The sequence below is a fragment of the Vidua chalybeata genome, chromosome 9 (assembly GCF_026979565.1).
Source record: "Vidua chalybeata isolate OUT-0048 chromosome 9, bVidCha1 merged haplotype, whole genome shotgun sequence".
Taxonomy (NCBI): domain Eukaryota; kingdom Metazoa; phylum Chordata; class Aves; order Passeriformes; family Viduidae; genus Vidua; species Vidua chalybeata.
Window position 1 is genome coordinate 9878688 of NC_071538.1, and position 22985 is coordinate 9901672.

At 39.8% G+C, this 22985-nt stretch overlaps 2 long non-coding RNA genes across 2 annotated transcripts; one reads left to right on the plus strand and one right to left on the minus strand.

Annotated features, from left to right (window-relative positions):
- Positions 1-515: 515 nt before the first annotated feature.
- LOC128792362 (uncharacterized) lies at positions 516-6029 on the minus strand. Its single transcript, XR_008432380.1, has 4 exons — positions 5907-6029; positions 3201-3502; positions 2295-2347; positions 516-642 (listed from the first exon to the last, which is right to left on the minus strand). It is a non-coding gene; the product is annotated as an uncharacterized LOC128792362 (long non-coding RNA).
- Positions 6030-6589: 560 nt separating this feature from the next.
- Positions 6590-21353, plus strand: LOC128792365 (uncharacterized). Its single transcript, XR_008432382.1, has 4 exons — positions 6590-6672; positions 12322-12386; positions 14987-15212; positions 21273-21353. It is a non-coding gene; the product is annotated as an uncharacterized LOC128792365 (long non-coding RNA).
- The last annotated feature ends 1632 nt before the right edge of the window (positions 21354-22985 follow it).

The window sequence follows — 22985 nt, forward strand, 5'->3', positions numbered from 1 at the left end:
GTAGTTACTTAACAGCATAGAATGAGAAACTATCATCAAAATGTTTAGCCTGGCGACAGAACAGACAAGACTAGTGATGATTAATCTCTGGCATGCATGCTAAAATTGATTTCTGGTATTCACATCAATAGAACATCATCTGGTCTTTGGGGATGATTCTGGGAATTGATAGACTCCCAGTGAGATGATAAAACTTCTTGCTGGCTCCTTAAACCTGTATGTCAGAGAGAAACTGGTTTGTACTGGGGAAGAGAATGCAAGCACCAACAGTGATGAATTTGCATTAGCTCATTCCAGCCAGGTATACTGAAGGATGCTGTTTAAGAAGCATTCCTTCTCTTTGTTATTTCTATGAAATTTTTCTATAACCAATGACAAGATAATCTTTCCAATTTAATATAATCTTGTAGATTATATATACAGTGTATGTACATATATTGGAGAAACATTTTCACAGGAGAGGACTTTTGCAAATATAAACATAAAAAGTTAAGTTGAAAGGATGCTTGCCTGAGGGAGTAAAGCTCTCCTGCCCTGACAGACTTATGTCCTTGCTGTGTTAAGACAATTTCCATTTCTCTCTTTCCAACATGAAGTGTGTTGGTGAGCTACCTCAGCTGGCTCCTGGAACTTCAAAGTCCACTAACACAATGTAGAAAGTAAACAGTGGAATAGGAAATAAAATCAATGAATTGATAGGACATCATCCTCTTTTCTACCTCCTTGATTCAGCAAATTAAAAAAGAAGTCCACTTATTCAACGGGGGACTGCAAATCACCTGTGACAGCAGAGATTATGGACAAAGAAGACATGAAAGTAGCAGACAGCTGACCAGCAGCTTTGACAGGTATAATGATAAGCATGCACAGGCGTGAAGCCATACTAAAGTATTTTCACTGCAGAAACAAGAGGGAAACCAAAGAGGCACATTTCCTTGGCATTTCATGCTTTGTGATCATGAAATCAGACTGTCTTTCATCACAATAAATGAAAATATTTGCAAGATTAGTTATTATGAAGCATAGAAATAACATAATCAGACAATAGGTTAGCAGTATTTCCTTTGAATCTAAATCAAACTTGATTTTAAGTCAGGAAAGTTTAGTTTGATCAACAAAATACAAAAAGACACCAAATAATCTTTTCAATTTCCCTGGAGCTCTGAGACCCAACTGTCACAAAAGGTTGCCTGTAGCTGCAGGGTTGTGCTATTGGAAAGACTGACCTCCACAGCAGTGGCTGCTGCAGGCAGACCCTTGTTTAGTTCTTTCCTGGGCAGCAGCCTGTTCCCCTGGGCGACTGCTCCGCTCACAGCCCCGGCCCTTGCGGAGCACCGCGCTTTGGGCAGCCCTGGGAAGGGAAGAGAAAGGGAAAGGGAAAGGGAAAGGGAAAGGGAAAGGGAAAGGGAAAGTGAAAGGGAAAGGGAAGCCGAGTGCCCCACAGCAGAACAGCCATGCGGCCTTCAGCCATGCAGAGCACAACTGAACAGAACCTCTCAGACCTCGGCTTCCCCAGCCTCTCCCGGGCATGTGAAATAACAGGAAATACAAGACCGGCAGTGGTGGGAAGTCATGGTACCTGATGGTTGATGATGAGCAATGATCCCACTTAATGATCCCTAGTTTTGGCAGAACAGCAGCAGCTGTCTCTTTCTACATGTGTATTGTCATCTTTAAGATACCAGCGCCAGCAAACACACACATTTTTATTTAAAATTAAATACTGGAGGGTTGAAGTCTTATCAAAATCACACATTTGAGCTGAGGACAGGAGATGCATTTCTGCCAGGAGGAGTGGTATGCCTGCTTTGACATTCCAGGGCAATAACCCCAGGACAGGGCGTGGATTTCCTGCACAGTGTCCCATCCATGGAGTGCACTGAGCTCTATCCTCGAACTTCACCACCAGAAATGTACTTATTCCCAAAGCTGAGTTTCCTTTCAAATCAGTTTGAGCCCAGAGGTTTCACACTCTAATCAGTTTACACACAACAGGACTGGTGTCTTAAGGTTTATTAGGATTCCCTTAACATATGATGCCCATTTTCCCTGGATAATGAATCTGAAAATGTTGATCTGGAACACACTTTTTCAATATTATAGTAAACTTTCTCACATATTTAATATATGATTTATCTTTCAATATTTAATGGAATGAAAGCACCAACATGAATACACATAATAAAGTGAATTAATACATTAACATAAAGATGAGTGTTCCTGAATAAAGTATCTACAAAGTTTATTGAAATTGCATGTTAACAATATTTATATTTTATTTTAGCATTTCTTACCTCATAACTCATACAAAACCAAACAAGTTCGGCGTTCTTGAGCACACTGTATCCTGAAATTTGAAGTGTTAATGATAGTGACTCTTATTTGCAGTTGGTAGAAATGTTCACAGAATATTTACTGGCAGGCATCCAAAGGTTTCCTGCTCTTTAATAGAAAATCTATACCTGCCTGTACTGTACAAATCTGTACTGCATTTTAAATTATTAACCAGAGACAGAAGAGTAGATGTAATATATGCACCAATTAGACACAATATCTTTTACAAAGGTACGGGTTAAGAAAAATAATTAATTTTCTTTAATAAATAAGACAATGTCATAACTAAAATAAAATATTTGTGTCCATTCTTAATTCAGACAAGCCTCAGTCGGTACACAGATCTTAATCTTCACTTCTCCCAAGTGTTACTTGCTAAATGTTACCCTTTCAGAAACAAATTGTTAAAAAGCAAATAAAAACACCATTATCTGTAGGAAATCTTACCTAAATTAGTTTTGCTTGCTGTAAAAAGAAGAGATTATCATGAATATTTGTGTTGAGGCAGTAAAAAAAGTGTAATGTGGATCTTTAAGGGAAAATAATTAGGTATCCATCCTCTCAAAATTACAAATTTTAGTGATGATTTATTAGCCACATTATCATGACATTGATCTATCCAGCAGTCTTGTGATTCAAAATGGTGAACTGGTGAATATTATAGATTTTTAATGCCTTGATAATAAGTCTGGAGAAAGAAGATGAGCAATCTTCATTATCTCAGTAAGAGAAGCTTTCCCATTTTTACAGCACACTTACACCTAGCACTCAGACACGGAGAATAAAAATGAATGTTTGACGTGAGATTTCAGGAATGCCTTGTACAGTTGTATGAATATTTTCATATATTTATTAGCAATACAAACCTTAAATATTTTAGGATTGTGTTCAGTTTGCCACAGATGTCTTCACAGCAGTGACTTACAGGTAGCCTCTGTTCAGCTAAAGGACCTGTTCTGTGTTTGGTTTCCAAGGGCTGAGCTCCTGCTGTTGGTTTTTCATACATACATTATATGCTTTTAAATTTCATTCCATGTCTGTTATTCCAGTTGCCACAGTATCTATTTCTTTCCTGTTTGAGCCGTTAATCCTCTTTTGTGGTAGTAATATCTCTCAGTGTTTGCTTTCTGCAGAATTTCATTAGCATACTTTCTGGTGGCAGTCATTACTGCAAATATGAAATAAGGTAGATTCCAGTATTGATCTTTCAAGAATTACAATAATATCCTCCCCTGAGAAAATAATTCCTCTTCTAGCACAACCAAGGGCTTTTCCTGCTTTAGCATTTTATTCACACCTTTTTTTTCAGAAGCCTGATAGATTTTAGATGCATCATTTTCTGCTGATTAAAGCAATGGTTTTAATCAACAGAGATACATTCACTCAACCTGCTTCACCTTTGGTAAACTTAGCTTGCATTTTTTCCATTTTCCTTTTTTTTTTTCCTACTCACATGGATGTTTTTCTTAAAGGAAAAAACCCTCTAGATTCTTGAATATTGTTGAGGTCACTTTAATGTTTTCTGGTTATATATTTTTCCCCTTTCTGAAATCATGGCAAGAGGTTTGCTTTTCAGCAGTGCTCTGCTACCAGTCAGCAGCTTTATTTAAAAATTCTTGCTGCTGGACATGCAATTTAATGTGCCAGTTCTTTCAGAACCCAGGGACATAGATTATCCACTCTTTCCAATTTCAGTGCTTTAAGCTCTTTTTTTTACCTCACATATAATAATTTCCATTTTGATATCCACATTTACATTTACATGTTACATTTACACGTTACTTTTTATTTTTGTAGATAGTTTTATCTTTAATTGCAAAGTCCCTGACAAAGAAATTCTTACTAGGATTTATTTTCATAATAAGGGTCCTTTGATGAATTACAGTTCTATGTGAATTATTAGGGCTTTGCCAAAATAAATTAAAACCACATAGTTTTAGGGTTTGTGAGGTTTTTTTACAACCAACTGTGAAAAGAAAGAAACAGTTAAACATGTATGTTAAACATGTATGTATGTTATGCATGTAATAGTTCTGTGGCAATGTCACTATTATCAGACCATGCACTCTTTAGAATACAAATACGTCTGAAAATAACTTGATTTGTGAAATGCAAACGGCAGAACTGAACAGGAAACACTGCAATTAAATGACTTGTCAGAGTATTTAATTCAGGAGCCTGCTCTGCATCCCTCCAAGCTCCACAGGACAGAGTAAGGTTTTTTAGGAATTACAAAACTTCACAGATGTATAAAGTTTACTTACTCTATACTTAATAACAGAGAAATAAGGAGAAATTGCAAGACTGTGTACCTGGCAGAAAACTACACACAGGTTTCAAAGTTATTCATTTTCTTGGTTTGAACTCTGGGCAATTGTAGATGAAAAATGACTACGCAAAGTGACTCCCTTTTACACTGGTTTCCATGATGACAGTGGGGTTTACAGGGGGAAAAGCATGAGAACAAAATGATGAAGAACAGAGCATGTGGTAAAGGAAGATAGACTGAAAATGGATTAAATTAAAATTATTTAGAAAGAAAAAGTGCTTCTGAGAAAAAAAAAGTGAAAGAGAGGGCAGAAAAAAAATTGAGGCTATTTACAGAATTTACAGAATGAAGATGAGAGATATTTTGCTCAGGGTTTTCAGCCTGATTTAGATCAGTAGATGACTAATAGAAAATAAAATTTATTTGGGAACCTGCAGGAGGAGTGAATCTATATTTTTAATTTCTTTATGCTCGTCACAAGACTTCCAGAGTATAGGAATATATTGTTAATTAAATACATAAAAATAAACAAAAAAAGGAAACAATAGACTTGTTACTTAGAAAGAGCTCCCTTATGTAGCTGGCAATCAGCAATGAAATACTGTATAACAGGTCTGGTGCTGTGGACATGCAATTTAGGCAGTGTTAAACCAGAAGAAAGGAGAAACTGGTTGATATCCATCTCTTTTCAGTAAAGACTATTGAAAACAAAAATTATTAAAGACAAAATCTGACCTTATGTATGATCATTGTAGACTGACATAATACAGAAGAGTCAGCTCTTACTTCTCAGTAGAATTAAAAACAAGCTCTACTAAATTTAATGAAATTGCACTAAATTGACACCAGTACTATCAAGAGGAAAAAAAAAATCAAAACAAAAACCCAAACCAAAACAACTCATGAAAGGATTGTGTGTGCATTTCCAGCAGGGCCGAGTCTGGCTCACAGATGTTCATGTGCATGCAGACAGTGTTTGCATGTAATACATGTACAGACAGATAGGCATAAATAGTGACTGCTAAAAGCATCATTTCTGAGAAGACTTAAAAGGAGAGTTTCAGTATATGCTCAGTTATTTTTTTTTTCCCCTAAACTTGGTGCTTTACTAAATCTTTTCATGTACCAGGATGACTTGACTGCAAAGACAAGGAACATCCTCAACTGTGGCAGTTTCCAAAAGAAAAAAAGGTTCTATGTAAACACAGAAGTTGGGCACAGATTATGTGGAAATTTTAGTCAAAATGCTGGGAAGGGAAGCACAAGGGCAGCTGACCCCCCAAATTCAGCCCCTCCAACTCACAGGGGGCAAGGAGAGCTCCTGCAGTCCATGTCACAGCTTTGAGGCCTGGGGCCCTCACTCCTGACTGTTCTTTGTGTCTGCACAGTGGAAACCTGGATCCAACAAACGCAGGAGTTCCATTTAAAGAACGTGGCACCGCAGCAGCAGAAAGCTCTGCCTTGGCCTCCCTCACAGTGCCCCTTCCCGCCCTGCGGCGCGGCCGCCATTTTGACGTGCAGAGGTGTGAGGGCAGAGCACTCTCCCCTCACGGCCTTCGGCTGAGCCGCTCTGGCTTTAGGGCTGGTGTGCACCTCAGGACAAGGCGAGGGACATTTTTATGGCAGTTTTCTTGCTCCTATGCACGTTGGGGTTGCTCAGGGATCCCTGCACACCTGCCAGCCCAAGTGCCTCAGCAGGACCCTCCCTGCACCTCAGGAGGGGCTGAGGTGGGAAAAAACATGGTCACCTCAGGGGAAAAAATGGAGCTCGGAGCTACTGCGGCTGTGTGTGGCACCCCTGGAAGGGAAAAACACCGAGGAAGAGAGGAAGAAGTAGAAAAAGAGACACAAAATATGGAGTAGCTAAAGTGGGCATTGCATTCCTTCCACAAAGGAAGCATGAACCCAACCTTCAAGGAGGTGCTGTGCCAGGGGAAGCACAACATGGCCACCCGGGCAAGAGGAGCCCTGCCACCAGCCTGGCAGATGGTGCAGGGCAGCAGTGCCCAGAAGGAGCAGGCCAGGCTGAGAGGATTCCAGCCTCAGGGGAAGAAGCCACCGAGGAAGAGGTCAGTTTTTTAACTGAGGTGTTTCTTTCTTCTGGCTCTTCTGGCATTGTGAGGGTTCTTGGCTGCAGCCACCGTGATGGTGCCTGCTGTTTTTGTAACACCTGTGCAACAGTGCATGGCTATGGTGGCTCATTTACCACAACTCAGGGGCAAAAATGAGAGGGGGAGAGGGAACCAGGCTAAACCTAGGTGGTTACATTCTCTCAAAAAATAAGTGTCCTGAAGCCTTCTGCTCCTCAGCTCTTACTTGAGCAAGGAGATTTCTTCAGCCACCTTAGCACTGGCAGAGTTGTTCTGTGCTGTCATTATAAAGTCTTTTGAGGATGAAAGGGCAGGGGCAGGAGGGCAGGAAGGGCTACCAGCCCCTGGCATCACTAGCCCTGCTCAGGAGCCTGGCACCAACAGCTTTGTCCATGGCATTGCCAGGTCTTTTCTGTCAGCCAGGGCCCTCCCCAGTGGGAGCTGATGTGCTGCTGCTTGCAGTCTCTGAAAGCTTGTGAGAACATTTCTCTGTGTTGCGGGTGGATCTAGATAAAGAATCCATGGAATGGGTTCCAGGGGAGGTGGGTGCTTGTGCTTTCTGAACAGGAAATTCAAACCAAACTAGACAGTTCTGTCAAGAAAATGTTATAAGCTCCTGATAGATTTTCCTTTATGCCAGGCATTTATACTTTGTTTCTGTCACAGTGGCAGGTGGAATTTTCCTAGGGATAAAAGTGTTCTTGGCAAGGAATAATTAGCAGAATATTAGGTGGGTGTTCCCTATGCAAAGACAGAGCCAAAGCAAAACTTGTGAGGAGAAAGAAAAGGCTGCAGTGACAACTTTGTCCTATTGTTGGTTGTATTCTCAGTGACCTGCAAAATCAACAGACCTTTTTGTGTTTATAGTGCATCAGGCATAATAATAAAAAAATGGTACATGTACAGTACATTTGGAGAGAATGGAGTTGAAAGCACTGCTTCAGGAAGTGCAGCCATGTCCAAAAGAAGATGCTGTTCTGTGCATGCAAGGTCTGTGTACACAACCCTGGATTTCAGAGTTACAGTGCCCCAGGGGCCCTTGGTTTCCTGGGTTCTTGAGACAGCTGAAAATCATCTCATTAATGTCATTATTGATAGCAAAGGAAATGAACTTAAATTGCTTTTCAGAGAGGATAAAATACATAATTAAACATATTTCAGAATTCTTTTTCATTATATGGAGTCTATTTTCTTTATCTTTTATTTGAGCTCCTGAACATCTTTGTCTATCTAAGCAGACAATACATTTTTAATTAATAGCCTGTAAAGAAGTCAGGATAGAAATAGAATCCTACAAAAAGATTTCTGTTGTGTTTTATTATATGAACAAATCTCCAAAGAAGACTTTTAATGTCTTAGTTTTTCTCTTTGACTATTCTTATTCCTCTGAGTAGAATCTAGCTTGGACAGAGGTTAGTGCACTTGATGCTTGGCTGGGTCATTTTGCTGTCAGGTGTAACTGCACTTGCCTCTAGCATTCTTTCTCTACGTTGAAAAAATGGAGTATTTTTGACCACACACATCCCCTTTTCTCTCTGTTGCCAGCAGGCTGTGTGCAATGCTAGCACAGCCAGAACATTTCCAGAGATTTTCCTGCAGTGGATTCCTCATAAAACTCAGAGCTGATCAGGGTACCCCAGGCTATGGAGCAGAGTGTTGCTGCTGTCCATCTCTTCATTGTTACTGCAGTGATAAATATTCCTTTTGGGGCCACTCTTAACAATGGAAGCTGTGTTCAAGATGGCACAAGACTGAGTTCATTTGGGCACTTTGCTTTATTTGGGCATTTTTCTGCAGTCAAATGAATTGATTAGAACTTCTCTAATCAATGCAAGGTGCCACATCAGGGAGGTACAAGTCACATCTCATCCATCCTTTCTCTAGAATAAAGAGAAAATAAGACAAATTTATTTCCAAATCTCAGTATGCAGCCACTGTTCTGTCTCGATACAGTCAATTTCAAATAAATTGTTTGTGCTTTCTGCCTTGTTTCCATTGTTCGGAATTTCAGATGTAGTCTATTTCCAAATGCCTTGTTATGTTCATACAGGTTTAATTTTCCTTCATCTCTCTGTAACAATCTGGTATAACTTATTTGATAAAACAATTTAGTTCTTTTTAAAGAGAGCTCACATTAAACCTGTTTTGATTGCTTTTCATGCTGAATACCAAAGATGAAATCTTGAGTGATTTCTGTTTCCTAAAACAGAGTGCTGAATAACTTTTAAGAAAATTATAATGGACCAAAGAACAATGACTTTACTCAGATACATCTCATTAAGTCCTACTGAAGTGAAGGTGGAGCTGTCTGACTAAAATCTTATGCAAAGATACTTGGATTTCTACAGAGAGATCTATTTGTCTTCATTTTCTAAAGAAGCTTCAAAGTGTGTGACAGATATTAATTCACTTCTAATGTGCTCACTCTGGGCAGTGCTTTCCTCAGAGCTGGGGAGCAGGAGGAGTGTGGGGAACAGGTGGTGATGCTATGCCTTCTTCCCAGCCCCTGGGAGCAAAACACACCAGCACTGGCTGAATTAGCTGCCCGTGTTTCCTGGGAAGCCTGGGACGTGCCTGCACAGGGGTCACTGTGCCATCGGGACAGAGAGGGCTGAGCTCGATGCCTGCCAAACCGCACGTGGTATAGGATATATAGGATACACCTGTAGCCCTACTGTGCGTCCCAGCAGCTCTCAGGGGGGTTTATTCGTCCCTCCTTACAGTGGGATTTACCCAGGTTTGAACCAGGGCTCAGGTCTGAAGGCTGTGGGATGGTTCCTAACAACGTCGTGCCGCCTTCGGATCTGTAGATGGAGCTCCAAGATAAATCGTTCCAGCCCTGAAGCGTTGCAATCAATTAAACATAGCAGCTGTTAAGAGACCACAGTAATTACAAGGTTAAATGATATCCTTAAATAATCACTTGGGATTTATACATCTTATTCCTTAAATCTTGGAGGTTTGTTAGGGAGAAAAATAAAATTAATTCTGCGCCTCTCTGCCAGATCTCTCTGGTGTCTTTCCAAGTGTTTAGAAGACTGAATGATAGCCATACATATACTCTTGGCTACAGTGCTTTTTCTCCAGCTGTCTACAGAAATTCAGTTTATAGAAACCTGCTTATGATAGTGTGCTTTATTTTTAACCCTCTTAAATTCACTGCATTTTTCCCATATAATATGGACAAGTAGTACTGACTTCTGGTTTTCCCACTTTACTGTGTTGGCCCTTAGGATCTCAAATTATAGTCTATATTTAGTGCTATAATAATTGTTCAAAAATCTGACCCTCTACTTCAGGGTAATTTTCATTGTAATTAAATTGTCTCTGACTTTTACCATTCACATATGTTTAAATGCATCCCTTAAAACTTTGGGAAGAGGAGACTCTTGAGTTCCTGATAACAGAAGAAACATCAACAGTAAGAATTGCCACCTTAAAATGTGATGTCTATACAGGATGCAGTTGTCCAACAGTATTTTTGTTGTGACAGCAGTAAAAGATAAACTGTCAGGGCATGAAAAAAATGGTCTTAAAATTATTAATTAAATTACAGAGCATATGACAGGAATGACAATTTGTTTTATGAGAACTTGAGCTTTGGTAAAATAATTGTAAAAGAGATATAAACTAAGTAGAACATAGCAAGAAGATTGCCATGCAGCTTCTTTCCAGGTAAGTGAAATTGGGAAGAGTTAGGAGGCTTTGAGAATGACACACACAGTGGAAACCAACGACACAATAAGGATTGACTCTTGTGAGAAACCTGGATTAAGTGTGAATTAATCTCCTGTTGTTCACAATGTGGGATGGGAAATGCTGCTGGTGTTGTCTTATATTTGGCTCTCTGATAATCTCAGGCAGTACCAGTGAAGCCAGGACTACTCTATATTAATTTATTGAGACTCTGTTTGCATCCTGTTAACTAAACATGTGTTTGCTTCTTCTGACATGTGAGAAATCCACAGAGAAGCATTAGCCATATTATATATTAATGTAAAATAAAATTAATAGTGATGTGAGCTAATAGGCTGGGCTTTGAACTTTGTCTGCAATAGGGAAGATTTCTTGCTTTTCTTCCCACTCAGGGAAGAAAAGAGGGATGGTAAACTTTAGGCAGGTGATGGGAAGATGCTGGCATCCAGCATTGTGAAGCCCAGTAGCAGGAATTGCTGAGATGATGGATCACACACCCTGGGGACCTGTTTCCTGTTCTGCACTTAAATTCCTTCTCGTGATTTTGCCAAGGCTGCACCTTACACTGCAGTTTACCTTCCTGCTCCCTTGAAGGAATGAAACCCAGCGTGAGAAGAGCAGATTGACAGTGAAAATGATGGGAAACATTTATTATGAATATTTCTCAGAGAGCTCATTCATTAGAGTGCACAGCTGACAGTGAAAGTTGAGATAATATTTCTTCCCGTGGGAACAGTGCTGAGCTGGAGAGGACAGAACCCCTCCCTGCTCCCCCCACACTGCAGGCCCTGCTGCAGGTGTTTGTCCTGCTCCAAGTCTCTGCTGCAAAATGGCAGCAATTTAAGGGATCAGCTCCCCCCTTCCCCCGACCTTGGGCCATGCTGCAGAGTCAGTGCACGTAAGGAGCTGGGCATGAGCTATGTTTGCTAGAGTTTAAGCTATGTTTGCTAGAGTTTTGCACTGGAAATTTTCTCTGAGGTTCTGCAGAGTTCACCTGCTGTGACCTCCTTGCAATATTTATGGAAATGTTTGGCTGAGCTTGTGAGGATCTGTAAATCCCCAAGAGATCTTCATGCAGGATTTCCATTGATGCCAGTTGCAGTTACCTTTCACCAAATCCTTGAGTATCAAAAGGAAAAAAAAAAAAAAAAAAAAAAGAAGACCTCAAAGGGGAAGGCTTCAAAAAATTAATTGGGTGGGAAAAGCAAAAACACCTTCTGCTGTTTGAAAATTCAATTCCATATAACTGTAACCCTTGGTACTCAGAGCAGCAACTTTAATCAGAACTGTGGCTGATTTTTTTAGCAATGTTTTTTACTGCTGTCCAGCTTTGCTATTAAAACTCATTCTTCTGTTATGCCTTGGAGGAGAGATGGCTCTGTTGGGAATAACATAAAGCATGTATATTGAATTTCTTTTTTTAAAATAAGAGGTTAAAATAGCAGTAGCAACCTTGTCAAAGAGCATTGGCTGGGGAGCAGCTTGCAGAGTCCAATAGCCTTTGGGCTTGCCTGCAATGGTCCAGTCTCACAGGTGGTTGTCAACCCTTGGGAACACCATCAGTGTTGATTGTTATTTTTAATTATCAAGGTAAACATTGTAAGTTAGATGAGAGCAAGAAGCATGGTGTGTCAGTTAAACTGAGATCTGAATTGAATTAATGGTGAAATTTCTATCTTCTAAAACCCTCTGGGATTTTTTGGAAGAAAGGAAAGAACAGACATGAATATGACAAAGTCTAAGCAGAGAAGTAATATGATTTTGGTAAGAAATTGCTATGGAACAGAACCTGAGTTAAGCCAGCACAGGTGAGTTCAACTGCAAATTTCCTGATCAGAGCTGGGTCAGTCTCTGTGTACCTGCAGAACAGCACCTTCAGGGAGAAAAGTAGATAGAGAAATGATTTCTGTTTAAAACATTTCATTGCTTCAGGTTGAGTCTGGTTGCATAAGGTGGAGAAGTAAGCTGAATAAGAATGATATCAAGAAGCTTCACAGGTAAGAAGGAAATATAGGAGAATATAGAATCAGGAGTGTCTGACATTTCCCTTTCCACTTGGCATAAACCAGCAGACTAGCAAGCTCTCATTATAAGCAGTGCTGTAGGAGAAATTCTCCTGGAAAGATGCTGAATGTTCATTTTTTCATTGCACCACCTGCCCCAAGGCCAAACCTGTCCAGAATTTTAAACATGCAGTCCCAGGCAAAAGTGTTAAAACCAAGTATAACTTACTTAGCTTTTCTTGAGTAGGAACAGTCTGGATATAGACACTGAAGTTTCAGGGAACTTGCTGTCACATGTTTGTTAACGTGAGTAAAAAATCCAGTGCTGAGCCAAAATCTAGCAGCAACAGGAGGGAACAACTAAGCAGAGGAGATCCCTGTGCTACTGAGGGCAGGAAAAAATGACACTATATCCCAAATATCTCCTACATCCTTTCAGCAGGACCCACGGACACTGAATGCACTCTGGCCAGTAGGTGAGGGAGGCGAAGAGCAGAAGCACAAAACTGCATAACAGAACTGCTCCCTCCTTTGTCTTTCTGCCTTTGGAATCCTGGAGTCTTCATTTATCATCCTACAGTACTGGAATCACTCCCTGGAAAGGTTTCAAAGGAATTAAGGAAGAGCAAAGAAATAAGAAAACAAATCTAGCAACAGAATTCCAATTCCTCTCATAAATTGCATGCTGGCCTAAGCTTTAGCAGGAATTTCAAGGCAAATGTTAATGGACTGATAAGACATAGTTACGGGGGGGGGGGGGGGGGGTTTTAAATGGAAATAGCATTGATAATACAGTGAATGGTTCAGGAAATGATCCACTTTAGACTAAAACTTCAAAGATAGACAGGCAAGGCTCATTTACTGGAGAAACCACCCATGTAAAATAATATGCCTGAAATCTCTCTGACCAAGGAGACAGCTTATTTCAGAGATAGTCATCCAAGACCTCAGCTAGTGGAAATCAGCATAGCTCAACTGATTGAATCCTGTGAAAACATAATTGGGTAGAGTATCCCCTGCACTCCATTTCTTAGAGAGTGGTAAGGACAGGTCCAGTTCTTGTGGCAAAGAGGGCAGAAGCTGTGACAAGGAGTAATCTACAGGAGAGACATAATGAAAGAGAAATGAATTTGTCTGTCAAAGGATTCAAAAACAGTTTGGAACAATAAAAAAATGTAGTATAGCTGTTCATTTTTGAAAAAGTGTCATAAAAAGGCTGATCAAAAACTCCATCCAACTTTGCAGTAGAAAAGATTAAGTAAAATGATACCATTTTCAATAGAAAATTGTAGGGAGAAAAAAAGCAAAAGAGCTCAGCTCTCGCTCTGCAGAGTAATTACTGAGAGATACCTACTCAAGCTTTGTTCTGTCAGAGATCGTGATAACACTTACAGAGATACAGCCAGACTGTCTGTTTGGCTAGACAGCATTAATATAAACCACATAATTTAGAAACTACTTCTCCAGATTCCATCTCCAGATAGAAATCTGCTAATGAACCATGATTCAGTTATATTCCTAATCAGGAAAATGTCTTTCAAGCTGTATTCCAACTGGGCAGTGTTTTGCTTCCTACATCCCAAAGACCAATTAAACACCTTGTATGCAGCTATGCTATAGATAATGAATGTACTGTACAAATTAACTCAGTTTTGGTAAGAAAAATAGCTTATGTTCTGCTCATTTCAGTAAAAAGCCAAACTGCTGATTTGAAGGACCCCTGTAAAATGGAGTCCTACATTGAAGAGAGCAGGGATTGTAAGTGTGGGTGGCAGCATGACAGTTCATGGGATTGGGCACTGCAGAAATTGGTGCCTAATCTGATTCTGCAGCATGTCAGTCACAGAACAGTAATACCACAGTCTTTGTGGGCCTCCACCAGAGATAGATTTGGCCCATTTAACTCAGGTCTGGAAAGGATGAAGTCCTATCAGTAAAACCTGGAAATAGCTGGGAAGTATAAATTCATCCATTAATATAAGGCAGGACTTTGTAACCCTCTTCTCTCATCACATGGGTCTGCTCCACTGCTTTTTTTACCAGGTCAGAATTCTGCATTAAAATCTTCACTGCCTGGGTTTAAATTAAATCCTCTCCATCCTAGCAAGGAGAAAATACAGAGGAAATCCTAATGCAAAAATATCCATATAGTTCAGAATCAGGACAGAATCCAACCTCTGTACCAGACTTCAGACAGTGAACTACTATTTTAATATATAGCATTTTTTAGGAAGATCATAAAAAGTTTTCACAATGCTTCTCTCTCAGGGAAGCCAATTCACTCCAGTCAGAGAAGAGTCATCTTAATGTTAGGATTTAATTGGCATCAGACCATTTATCATCCAGGTTTCTTTTCTCCCCAAAGGTAATTAGGTTTACATATTGGTCCACCAAAGAATAAACCAAAATGTGTTCAAAACACAGGGGGAAAAAAGTTATTTGTTTGTATCCATGAAGGCCTTTTGTTGCCAGATATTTTGGAGCATCTTATTTTTTAGGCTGTTTCCTGATGGCTTGAATTCTGATTACTTATCCTCAGGAACTCAGTATGATATTAGTTCCACTGATCTTGTTGACTTTGCTTTCATGTGCAGTGGGTAACGCTGGGGAAAAGCAGAAAGGATGGAGTCATTATGGATTCTGAAAGAAGTAAAAACAAACACCCACCACAGAACACTTGGAAGAACACAGGAGACCCTGCAGCACAGCTCTGCTGTAACAACCCACTCATCCCCACAAGCTTTATCTTTTTGAGTGGAAAATGTGCTGGCAACAGAGACAAGCTTGTGTGAGAAGTGCAAGCTAAGCCTCCAGGTAAAGGTAAGTAAGTCAGTGTTTTCCAACAGAAGAAAAGACAAAAGGCAATGCACAGCGCTGGACTGAAAATCCTGACAGATCCCTGTTCCCTGATCTACCCAGTTTTGAGCGAGGTGTCGCTCTAGGAAAGCACCAGTCTCTGTCCCCATGTATTCATTTTACAGCCCTCCAAACTACATCAGTGTTTGCACTGAGGCATTTGCACATTGATAGCTTTGCACTGAAAGCTGTGTTTCCCCAAAATCTCATTTTGCCAAGGAGGGACCTGCTGAGCTGTGCTGATACACAGCTCTGCACGCTCAGATGCTGACATTTGATGATCTTGTTGGCTAAGTGCCATGGAGAGAGGTTGAGTGACCATTTGATAGAACCAGGAGATGAAAACAGGTGTCCAGGCTTTGATCCTTCTATTTGACAGCTGGACTCATATCCTTCAAAATCTCTTTATTAAATTGGCATCTCCCAGGGAAGCAAAAAGCCCAGAAAGACAAGGGCAGAACTTCATATGAGAGGAGAAAGCTGAAGAAAAGACAATAAATCTTTTGCCTGCTAACAGATAGATGCAGAATAACTGGATTTGAATTCAGTATGACACTCTAAACTCAGGACTGAATGATCAGGTATTTTGGGGGTTTTCCATCCCAGCCTGTCAAAAGGGCTGAAGCAGGTGGGCAGGTACATGCTCATCCCTACCATTGCAGCTGTGAGGGGAAAAAACTGAATTTGTGAATTTTTGTATTTAGAAACCCTCCTTTACCTGGCAGAGTTCCTCTGCTGAATCTAACAGGAATATTTTTATTTCCTCTGAGACACAATTTAAGGTTCCTGCAGTATTCAGAACAGCTGTGCAATGTAAAAAAGGGAAGGGACTGTACAAAATGAAAGGAAAAGGCAGAGTTAGTGAAAATAAAGCTGAATGGGACAATAGTGAGGTATATAAAGAAATGCAAGCATGACTCTTGCTAAGGCTGCAATCCAGAGCTTATTAATTTGTACGGATGTTTTCCCTTTTATTTAGTGGTCTTTTAAAACCCCATATGGTGGGTTAGGATCAATAGAGCTTTTTCTTTACCAGTTTTCCAGTGTATAAATCCTACTTGTACATAGAACTAGAAATGGAAGATGTAATAGTGTTGATGCCCTCCCAGAGAAGAGGAATGAGCTGCACCATTGTGGAGAGCCCATCAGTCTACTCAAGGCAATTTATAATGAGATTTTGTGTGGTGTCAGCAGAGCTGCATATCAGGGAATGGAAGGACAGAGCAAATTATTGAGACAGGCAAAATTTGCTTGAAGAAGTAACTGCAGTTAGAATTTGTTATATGGAAGCTACACAGGACTGTAAAAATCTGATAGAATACTGGTAAATGGCTAAAATTAGGATTTTTTGATGAACACTATGAGATCTCCATATCCTCTGCCTTATCCCATGTACAGATCATTCCATCTTCCTGTGAAAGTTCCACAGGGAAAAAAATCCACAGACCCAGAAACTTTGCCGAGAAAGGACTCATGAACTTGTGTGGAGAGGCTTTGTAGTGAAAGATCTTCAGCAAAAACAGGAGATGCTTTCCTACCCTTGCCCAAAACAGTTTCTGTAGAAGGAGCTGTTGAAGACAAATATGATGCTTGGAGAAATACTTTTATTAAAGAGGTAGACAGTTCACAGGCAATGTTATTAGCCAATTTTTAGGTGTCTTGTGAAAGTAATAAATAGTTTTTAGCAGCAAATGTGCAAGTAGGGGACTGTACTGTGGCAGTCCTCTGCAAAACAAAGCAATAAATACAAAACAAAAAATACAAAACAAAAAATTGCAATGTTGTATAGCAGCTCCTAAAGGGTCCTGTCACTGTGGTTACAGTCAGCCAGGGATTGCAAAACACCAGAGCTCCACTCACACATTTAATGTTTCTCTGCTGTGGCACAGCAGCAGTCTTGGGGCAGAGCCATCTTGGGGCATCCGTGGTTCTGGCTATGAGAGGAGACATTGAGTGACAGGGAGAGAGTTGCTGCAGAAATCCCCAGCTTGGTTTTCTAGCCAGTCATCCCTTGGGAAATATGCACTCTTAGTGTAAGAGTGAACTTGTGGGATTGCAGTTCCTAGTACAAGCCTCTGCTCACCAACCTTTCTTTAAAATAAAGTAAAAATGACAGGCAGTCAGCCTAGCTCTGTATTAGAAATTAGTATGGCTGAAGAAATCATGTTTTCTGTAAATAAAATGGAAGGATCTTGGCTATATTTTTTGCCACCTAAGCAGCTTGATGTCCTTCACTAAGTTCTTTGTGCAGAATATATATATATATATATATATATATATATATATATATAAGAATTAAAAAAGCATTCCAGTTGTGATACGATGATAAGCTGATATATCAGTCCACGAGGAGCAGAACCACAGAGTGCAAAGCTGTGTATGCTACAATGCAGCTGAAATTACATTATTAAAGAGTAGATTTGGCTTTGTTCTGCACAGCAGAGCCTGAAACAGTGAAAAAATGTATGCAATTATTCTCTATTTTAGGTAAGCATTAAGCATTCTGATGTGAATTCTAACAAACAGTATCCTGTGAAAGAGAGAGATCCTTCAATAGTGTGGGGTCTGGGGAAGGGAGACTCAACAGACAGTTCGTAAGTCATGGCAAGGGCACAAGTGGCTTACAATTCACCCAGCTTTTGATTCAGTGCCCCTCTCTGCTGATTTCTGCTGTGAGCTTCAAAAATCTATGACAGGTGACTCTGAGAAACCCTTCTCTAACTGTCTGTAGTAATTCCTCCTGGAGGTGCTCACAGTTACTCCTCTCTGCCTCATCTGAGAAGGCTGAATTCTCAGAGGTGGGAGCAGTCACGGTGTCCTCATGCTTCACTTCCCATGGCAGGCCCTGATCGCAGCAGGAGCTTGATGTGTCACTGACAGTGAAACCAGAGCCACAGCCCAGCTGGGTGTATGGGGAAATGGGCTGACCTTGTTTCATCCCAAGGCAAGGGGTGATACTCAGTGCTTATCTTAAATGTAGCTAATAAAGATCAGAGACAAGTGGAACATGAATTTATTTCCCTTTGGGGAGAAGCCTTGAATTTTTCCTTCTCAGGAGAAGCGTGTTTAACAAAATACAAACTTCTCAATCACATGTGTAACAAGCTGCTGCCAAAACTGCCACGACTTCAGTTTCCAGCAAAAAGAGAAGAGCCTGCTGTTACTGATACAGGCTTGCAGTCACAGGCATTTGTAGGGACTCTGTGCCCCCTCCTGCATTTTGCATCCCATTTTTACTACTTTATCTTGGATTTGGACTGACAGTATTGATGCCTCAAACCTGAGGCATCAGTATCATTGGAATGGTCTGGGGACAGCATGCCTAAGTGCAGTTTTTTACCTGCAAGGCCACCATGTCAGCACAGCATTTGCAAATGTTAGTGTCACAGGAATGCCTTGGAAAGGACTCATCAGTATGCATGCAGTAGCTGCTGAGCACAAATATGTATGAAATTCTGATCATTGGTATTGAAATGGTGATCCTGAATATAAATTAGGAGGCTTCTAAATGCATCAAATTTAAGTTAAATGAGAACTAAGTAAATACTGCATTTTAAAATTATAGTTGTCTTCCATTTAAAAGAGGAAATCTGATGTTAGTTGGTTCTTCAGACAAGCTAAAGCTCTTTAGGAATGTAAAAAACACATTATTAACAGAGACATTTAAACTTGAAAAATAATTGCCTAGGCATAAGCAAGACTTTTATCATGCATGTGAAGCTTTTAAATCTTTAGATCTTGTTGAGATATGGCAGATAGCTTATAAAAATGCTTATCTGTGCAATACTTTTTTGCTCACAGAATAAATTCTCAAGTAAATTGATTATCCTAAACAAATAAAAACCCTAAAACAGAGAAAATTCACTGTATCTTGTTCCAGCTACCACTTGTGAGGGCTTTGTCTTCACAGCTTGCTTGCTATGGCAGCTCTCTAAAAACCATTAAACACTGGACATTTTCATCCTCCCCCAGCATTAAAGAAGAGAGGATCCCATCATCAGGGATGTAGAAAAAACACCATCAATTTTTTCTCAATTCCCTTTGCAGAGGAGCTGAAATGCACTTTCCCTTTGCATTGTCAGCTGTAATCCTGCGAGCAGCACTTCATACAGTCTATAGACAACCCCACATAAGGAAAACACCAGTAATTTTTTTTTTTTTGCTTTATCAATCCTCATCTAGCACACCTCTTCAATTAACTACCTCTGTAACAGAAGTTTTTAATTCAACCAGTGAGAAACACACAGTGTGTTAGTAGTGCATATGTTCAAATCACCATGATGTAAATATTTGATTAGCTTTCTGTTCATCTTAAGCCAGTCTATGCTTAACCTATCAAATAACTGTGGAAAAGGAGAATGCAATGAATAGTAAAAGAAATAATAGGAATGCATGTCTAAAATTCTTAAGTGGCTGGGAGTAGAAATTCAGAAGGCAGTCCTTTACTACAGCTCTTGGTTTGTTGGTGTTTGTGTTCCCATCCTGAAGTTCTGTGCATGCTCACTCAACACCCTCTGTGATTCTAGAATGAGGAAACTCTAGAAAGCAAAGATCAGTTTGGAGGATCCCAGCTTGTACACAACCCATAAGGTACAGCAGCAGGTCAGAGTGCTCATGGCTAACACACTTAAAGTCAAGCAACACTATAAAGATTTGAAGTAGTCTCACTTACAGTTCCACCACAAAGACAGCGGCTCTATTTCACAGATCATCTTGTGTCAATGCATTTTTAGAGACTGAGCTAATACTGCTGCTTGTTAAATCCTCAGAGTCTCAGGTAAAGTCTTATTTGAAGTCCGGTTCGTGCCAGTAGCAAAAGTCTCTGTCATGAAACAGAATGAATACCTTTAAAAGTTCATTTACACATCCTTTGAAAAGGACTTTTATTTGGAAATGGCACTATACATAACAATCTTGATTGAAAGGCAGAGCTACACATAAATATACAGCAGAACACCAGGTGAGGCAGGTGTATCAGCCTATGGAAAACTTGCTTTTTGTGCTTTGCAGTGCTCTCAGACCGCCTCTAAGATTGCACAACTTTTGCAATCACATAATTTTATTCACTTCAGTGGAGTTTCTCCACTTAAACTGATGAAATAAGGAGGAGACTGCAGTGCCAGTTTTGTACTGGGAATCAGGGGAGGATGTCAAGATCACAGTCTGTCACTTGCTGTGGTAGGCATAAAATGAGGATGATGTCAGACCAAAGAAACAATCTCCAATATCAGTCTTAAACCCGAGGATGTAGCAAGCAGCAATTAAAAACCTTTCTTCGATATAAGAATTCTACAAGTCGATGGCATTAAGTTCTGTTGCTGATTATCTGGTCTTTGTGATATTTAATTTCCCAATACTTCATGGCAATATAGTTCCTCTTTCTAGTTGGAGTATGTGATTAGAAGTAAAATCAGGAGCCTTTCAAAAGGTGAATTATTTGGAGTGGCTGAAAATCATCCCTCTAAGAGACAAGTACTTACAAGCACAAATCCTGCTGAAAATTAGGAGACATTGCATACACTTTATGCTAGCCCTAGCAAGGGATCCAGTATGTGGTTTTTTGGGCTCTTCAATGATAATAATATTTATACAATCAGTAAGCATTTTTAAAAAGAGAAGGCTTGTAAAAAACTAACAATACTTCAGTGGAATGGCAGTTCCACCTGCAACTGTCACAGTTAATGTTTTATTGATAAGATGCAGGTCTTACTGACTACCATATATATCCTTCACTTCATTTCCTTTGCAGGCAGCAAGAATCCATCATTCACATTTTTCTCTTGGCCTACATCTGTCTGAGGCAGTATTCTCAGTATATAGTACTGGAACAGTATCGTATCTCATATTATTAAGTTGATGTTAAATGCCTGATCCTATTGTTTAAGCCCTGTCAGTGGGCAAAAGGGCTTCACAAAATTTTGGAGGTGCATGAACATCTGACACTCTTGATTTAGGAAAGAAAAACTGCTGATCATCTGCAAAAGCAATCAATTATTTTTTACCTTTCTCTCTTCTCACCCACAGTGCAAAAGTGAGGTGTAGACACAACGAACAATGGTGAAGGTGTCAGAAAAGTTTGTGTACAAAGAAAAGTCAAGCTTCTTTCCAAAGGTGATAGGATGGAAATCTAAAAACCAGTGACAGAGTGGGTTCAGTATCTCCAGTGAGGCAGTGTCTGTTCACTGACAGCAAACTTCGCTCCGTGCAAAGACCTGTGCACTATTTCCACATCCCTTTGGTGCAGTATCAGTCCTCTCAGTGGGAATAAATGAGTTCTTCAGTTCACTTACCTTCATTCTAATTTCTGATTCACTGACTGAACTCACTGGTCACAGTCATCTCTTGTTTCTGTCTGGGCATCAGAACTACTCCTTACTCATTTGACACTCCTCTTAACTGAATCCTTTTCACATAATAGTAGAAAATAACTTGTATTTTTGGTAAGGCATAAAGAGAAGCTTGACTTGAGGTACAACATGGAAAATTGGGAAGGGAGGCCTAAACTTCTGCCCCTGATGGATAACTTGATAAAACTGCACAGAGGGTTTTTGTATGTGTATTTCTGTCACTCTAAAAGGAAACTGACAGTGACAAATGTACAGACTCATATTTTGGTTTTTCTTTAACTCACGTAAATTATAAAGTTACTAACATGTACTTTAATAACATATCCTGTATCTCACACCTATTTTTGAGAATGTTAAAACAAGAATGAACTTCATGATGCATAAAATCATCAGTAGAAACAGTTCAGTAGAACAAAGCAATGATTACTACAATGTACAAACATGAAAACTGCCCTGAGGACATCTCTTAAACACAGCATTATAAGGAATTTTATGAATTGAGTTTCCCATATCACTGAAGTTTCCTGCTACAAAACTGCCATCACTCAAAGCAAAGCTGGAAAGATGCCTTCTGGCAAAGTGGAATTCCTCAAGAGCATGGGGATAGATCACACCCAGCCAGTGGAGGACAGCAGAGAAACCTGTCTGTGCCCATTCTGGGTCACAACTGTTTTTTTATTAGCCAGCAGCTCCAAAACTCTTGCATATTTTCATTAGATCTGCTTCCACTCTACATTCTGTCTTTAGTCACATGTGTCATTTCAACTCCATGTTTGAGAAGTAGATCTGGTGTCTCTGCTCATTGCCTTAAGAATGCAGTTGTTGAGGTCTTGCCTGGCTGTTGCTCTGTTTTCTTCAGCTTTGGCTTCATTCAAGGATGTGTGAGCATGTCTGTGTAGGAAAGAGAACAAGAGAGCAGATAGGGATGAGGAAGAAAATAAACCAACAAGCATTAGCCCTTTCTTTAAATTATTATCTCAAAAATGCCTGGATATCTTCTTTTTTTTTTTTTTTTTTCATTTTTCACTTTCCAAGAGTTTTCACCCTGCTTTACAAGTAGGGGAATCTTATTTTCCCCTTCAGAGAGACAGAAAAATTGAGACAAACACAGTTATGCCAGAAGTTGTTATGTAATTTATCTGTTTGTTTGTTTGTTTGTTTGTTTTTAATATTCACAAAAGATTGTCCCTCCTCTAATTCATTATATTTAAAATTTCTACATTAAAAATACCCCTTTTTTTTATGGTTTGAGCTATATATTGGCCTTAAAGTGTAATTCTTTAAGGTGCAGGGACTGAGTCATTTGCAAAAAAAGCATTTAGGTAAAATCCAAGTCAAGATTCAATAGGTTAATGCCATCTGAGGGCACCTTTGAAAAAGATAATTAGCT